Raw genomic sequence first — 6,000 nt, forward strand, 5'->3', positions numbered from 1 at the left:
TGGCTCTGACTAGGGGCGCAGCCAGGAAGGCAGTGAGAAGTAGCCTGTCCAGTACAGGAGCCACTAGCCATGTGTGGCTATTTACATTTCAGTAAATATAAAGTGAAGTTAAAAACTCAGTCCCTCGGTTGCACTAGCCCCTGTCAAATGCCCAGTAGCCACGTGTGGCTCGTGGCTACTGTATTGGGCATCACAGATGTGCAGCATTTCCATGGTCGCAGCAAGTTCTGTTAGTGTTGGCCTAGGAGGTGCCGTAAGGCATGTTCTTCCTTCTTTGGTCCCAGAGGGGAGCTTGGAATGTGTGAGTGTGGGCTGGGCAGCAGGTGGGGCAGGACAGAGCTGAGAACTGAGGAGGGGGATGCAAAAGGCTGTGTCCCCAGGAGGACAGGTGGGCCATCCAAGTGAGTCAGTACCTGACTGAGCGGGGAGGGGATCCAGAAGATGCTCCAAGCCAGGCACGGCCCCTCCGGCTTTTCCCAGGATGTCTGGCAAGAAGCACTGCAACCATGGCCACATGGTAGCAAGCACTGGAGATGTGGCCTGTCTGAGCTGAGCTATCTGTAAGCATAAACTGCACCCCATATTCCAAAGACTTAGTGTGAGAAAAGGAATGCGAACTACCTCATAATTTCTTATATAGGTACACGCTGAAATAAAATTTAGATATATTGGGTTCGGTAAGATATATTAAACAGCCTTAAAAAGAAAAGAGGGGCTTCCCTGGTGGCGCAGTGGTTAAGAATCCGCCTGCCAATGTAGGGGACACGGGTTCGATCCCTGGCCCGGGAAGATCCCACATGACTTGGAGCAACTAAGCCCATGCACCACAACTACTGAGCCTGTGCTCTAGAGCCCACGAGCCACAACTAGTGAGCCCACGTGCCACAACTACTGAAGCCCGCATGCCTAGAGCCCGTGCTCTGCAACAAGAGAAGCCACTGCAACGAGAAGCCCACGCACTGCAACGAAGAGTAGCCCTCACTCGCCTCAACTAAAGAAAGCCCTAGCGCAGCAACAAAGACCCAGCGCAACCAAAAATAAATAAAATAAATTAATTTTTTAAAAAAAGAGGACTTCCCTGGTGGTGCAGTGGTTAAGAATCCACCTGCCAATGCAGGGGACACGGGTTTCAGCCCTGGTCTGGGAAGATCCCACATGACATGGAGCAACTAAGCCCGTGCACCACAACTACTGAGCATGTGCTCTAGAGCCCACGAGCCACAACTACTGAGCCCACATGCCACAACCACTGAAGCCCACGCGCCTAGAGCCTGTGCTCCGCAACAAGAGAAGCCACTGCGATGAGAAGCCCACGCACTGCAACGAAGAGTAGCCCCCACTCGCCTCAACTAGAGAAAGCCCTAGCAACAAAGACCCAATGCAACCAAAAATAAATAAAATAAATAAATTAAAAAAAAAGAGGACTTCCCTGGTGGCGCAGTGGTTAAGAATCCGCCTGCCAATGCAGGGGACACGGGTTCGAGCCCTGGCTCAGGAAGATCCCACATGACGTGGAGCAACTAAGCCCGTGTGCCACAACTACTGAGCCTGGGCTCTAGAGCCCACGAGCCACAACTACTGAGCCCATGTGCCACAACTACTGAAGCCTGCGCGCCTAGAGCCTGTGCCCCTCAACAAGAGAAGCCACTGCAGTGAGAATCCTGCACACCACACCGAAGAGTAGCCCCCGCTCACTGCAACTAGAGGAAGCCGTGCACAGCAATGAAGAACCAAAGCAGCCAAAAATGAATAAAAATAAATAAATTTATAAAAGAAGAAAAGAAAAAGGAAATTCTGGCCCATGCTGTAACATGGATGAACCTCGAGGACAGTGTATAAAGTAAAATAAGCCAGACACAAAAGGACACATCCTGTATGATTCCACTTACATGAGGTACCTGGAGTAGTCAAACTCACAGAGACAGGAAGTCGAACGGTGGCTGCCAGGGCCGGGAGGAGGAGAGGTTATTGTTTAATGGGTATAGAATTTCAGTTTGGGAAGATGAAAAAGTTCTGTGGCGATGGTTGTACAATAATGTGAATGTACTTCATGTTCCTGAACTGTACACTTACAGTAGCTAACTAAATTTTATGTATATTTTGCCACAATTAAAAATAATTTTAAAAATTTTCTGATAAAATTTGCTGAAGAAACAACAATATATGTATATATCTTTTTCTTTTTTTTTTTAAGATATAACTTTATTTTTGGCTGTGTTGGGTCTTTGTTGCGGTGTGTGGGCTTCTCATTGCAGTGGCTTCTCTTGTTGTGGAGCACAGGCTCTAGGCGTGTGGGCTTCAGTAGTTGTGGCTCGCAGGCTCTAGAGCACAGGCTCAGTAGTTGTGGCTCACGGGCTTAGTTGCTCCGCGGCATGTGGGATCTTCCTGGACCAGGGCTCGAACCCGTGTCCCCTGCATTGGCAAGTGGATTCCTATCCACTGTGCCACCAGGGCAGTCCCTGTATTTATCTTATTAAAGTAAATTTCCCCTGCTTCTTTTCATCTTTTTTACTCTGGCTACTGGACAACTTTAAATAACATTGTGGCTCATGTTAGCTTCCTGGTTCTGTGAAGAGCCTGACCGTCCTGGTGGCCCCCCAAAGATGTGTCCACGTGCTAACGCTTGGTACCTGGAATTGTGACCTGATTTGGAAGCAGAGGCTTTGCAGAAGTAATTAAGATAAGGATGTCAGGATGAGATCATCCTGGATTTAGGCTGGGCCCTCAATCCCTTGACAAGTGTCCTTAGAAAGGAGAGGGATACTTGAGACAGAGACATCCAAAGGGGACGGCCACGCACAGACAGACACAAACGTTGAAGTGACGTGTCTTCAAGCCAAGGACCTCAGGAGACATCAGGGGCTAGAGAGAGGCCTGCGACAGCCTCTAGAGGGAACCAGCCCTGCCCACACCTTGGCTTCCAGTTCCGGCCTCCAGAGAATACACTTCTGTTTTTTAAGGCCCAGGTTTGTGGTCTCTTGTTCCGGCAGCCATGGGAGTCACACGCTGAAGGGCTCCAGACTTAGGGTTAGCGAGGAGAATGGCAGGAGGCACGTGTGGCACGTAGGATGAGGTTGGGTCACTGTGCAGCCCTGGAAAAGGAGACGAGATTATGTCTAACGGATCAGCAGATTCTACAATGAACCGAGATAGGTGAAAATTTCCAGAGGCCCTGCTAAAAGCCTCTTCCTGAATCTATTCTCCAGAGGCGAGAATGTGGGTAAAGGCTTCAGTCTTACTGCAGCACCCAAGTGGGCTCTCGACTTGGGTCCAAGGACTAGACCTGAGGTGAGGCCTCACAGCCAGTTTCCACACTCGAGCCTCAGTGTCTCCGTCTGCAGGGTGGGATGGTGCTCCCTGCCCTGCCTGGCTCCTGGGGAAAGGGTGTACCAGCACATGGGATAAGGGTGACCTGTGGTTGCTAAGCTTCCCTACAGATGGGGGGTCACGGGTGCTGAACGAAGGTAGAGGCCAAGGGTGCGGCATAGATGGGCCAGGTCAGCCCAGCCCAGGCGGGCTCACCCCGGATCTTCTGAAGGCCGGGTGTTTTCCTTTTTAGCCCGTTGCCGTGATGTATCCACTTGCACATTTCCTTGTTCAGCGCCTGTCCTCTCTCCGCTCTGTCCCGCAGAGCTGAGTGGGGCCTGACACCGTCAGAGGCCCATCCCAGGGCACCGAACGCAGGCAGGGCTGAGAGCCCTCCCTGGGTGTGGGCGGCCTGGGTCTGCCATGCTCGCAGGTTTCCTCAGGCCTGGCCTTTCCCTCTGCACAGGTGACCAGCGCAACAGATGTCCTGGCAGGGTGGGAGTCTGTTGCTTCTGCTCCTGGGGGAGACCCTCTAAGCCCAGCTTTGGCCAGCCTCCGCCCCCAGCTCCCTTTCCCAAGTCACGTGATCCCAGCTGGGCCAACATGCAGGTGATTCTGCTGGGAGGAAATAATTGACCCTCTTCTCCCAAGGGTGACTGTGAATCCACCAGATCACGTGGGGACCAAGAAGTCTACTAAGACAGGGAAAACCAGCGTGAACAGCACTCACGATTGCACTTCGTATATAGACAGGCTTGTCTGGCAGCCGGGGGTATGGGGGAGGAAAGGGGGAAGTCAGTCTGGAGGGTGGTTCATGGGGCCTGGGAGGTTCAACAAGCCTGACGGGCTGAGCCGAACCGGTGTGCGTGCAGAAGTTCTGCTTGGAGGCTCCCCACTGCACGCCACCCCGCCCCGGGGAGACGGGCCTGGGTGAGCTCAGAGAGCCCTCAGCCGCCAGTCCCCGCCCCCCATCCTGCGGCAGCATGTTCCCAGGGCAGCCCCCATAGGCAAAGCCAAGCAGTGCGAGGTGTTCTCCTGGCTAGGGGTGGGTCCTGGGGGGCTTGGGACCTGGGAGGTGGAATCCCAGTGAAGCCCAGGGCATTGTTGATCGGTGGAAGGTGAGGGTCTCTTTCCTTCTGAACTGTGAGGTTCAAAGATGTGATGTCTGGAACTGGTGCAGCCATTTCTGCTCCTACAAAGAGAGCCAAGCTGAGCCCTGATCACACCCCGAACAGAGGCAGAGGGAAGAAAGCCACAGGACACGGAGCCCCCTGCCTGAAGGTGGGATCCCGAAGTCCAAGGGCACCAGCAGGTGGAGCAGGGGAACCCACCTGGGATGTGTGAAATCAGCACCTGGGGTGTTGATTGTTTCCTCCTTTGTTCATTCGTTCATTCACTTGTTCATTCATTCAGTCCCACTGACTGAGAATCACTGTGTCCAAGAACCTGAGTGGGGCCTGGGGTGTGTGGGAAGGAGGAGGGGCCGGAAAGAGATCGAGGTGGGGTCTGTGCTCCCAGAGCACCCATAACAGCTTGGAGACAGCCTGGTCTTACTGGACGAGGCTGATGCCGTGGAGAGGACGGGAGGAGGCTGAGTCCTGGGGGGCGTGTCTGGGCACACGCACGAGGCCAGCGCCATCAGGCATCCAGAGGTCAAAGTCCCCAAACAGACTTCTGTTCGTGGAGGGGGGCTGCAGCCTGTGCTGATTCCAGGACAGACTTGGCACCTGCGTGGCTATTTTTGTCTAAAAATGAATAAGCTACCCATCTGGCCGTCTGAGGAGCCCCAGATTTGTGTCCTTGAGCAAGTCCACCGCCACCCTCGGGATTGCAGCTGTCTCAGGTGAAAAGAGGGGGTGGCCAAGTTGTGGGCTTCTGGGCCGTCAGCATTCTGCACAAGCAGGGCCTTATGGGGAGGGTCAAGAGAATCTCCCCCTGGAAGGCCCTGGCGACCTGCCTCCAGGGCACTCCTGCGTGGGGAGTGCAGAGCTGAAGCAGCAGAGTCCCTGGGAGAGAGAAGGACTGGAGGACTGCCTGGAGGAGGCCAATTGCACTGGGCCATAGAATGTGGAGACAAGCGGACAGGGGCAGGGAGGCGAGAGAACACGACATGGTCAGTGGAGGCCGTGAATCCACCTGTGACCTTGGGGGCTGGGGGCACAGGCCAGCCGGGACAGCAGCCCAGGCCTTGGAACCTCCTGCAGCCCTTCAGGCTCTGGGCACTGCTGTAGACGCCCCCCAGAAGGAGAGAGGAGCAGAGGGATCTCGCCCCGGGGTGTGGTCGCCGTGGGAGACTCTGGCTGAGCCCCTTCCCCTGGGGGTGGAGATGCCCCCAGGCTCTGCCGTCGGTCAGCTGTCCCCCAGGGATTGGGGTGAAACATGGGACTGGCACTCCTGAGCCCCTTTCTCACCCACCAGCTCCTCACAAGGTTCTGGGGCCAGATGGGCAGCGTGATTACGCCCACGTTACAGGTGGATAGACTGAGCCGGCGCAGGAGTGGAGCGGGGCTGGGTCCTGCTCTCCTGATTGCAGGAGAGTGTGGCCCCTCACAGGCCACAGTTCAGGACTGAACTCAGTTTCTCCTCTTTCCCTCCTTCCCTCCTCCTTTAACGCTTTCCGTGCCAGCCTCTTGCTGCATGCGTATCAGGATGGGTGTGCAGTGAGGATGACCTCACCTCAGCTCTGGGGAGGGA

Source organism: Mesoplodon bidens, assembly GCF_964165515.1.
Source record: "Mesoplodon bidens genome assembly, chromosome: 3".
In the NCBI taxonomy this organism is placed as follows: domain Eukaryota; kingdom Metazoa; phylum Chordata; class Mammalia; order Artiodactyla; family Ziphiidae; genus Mesoplodon; species Mesoplodon bidens.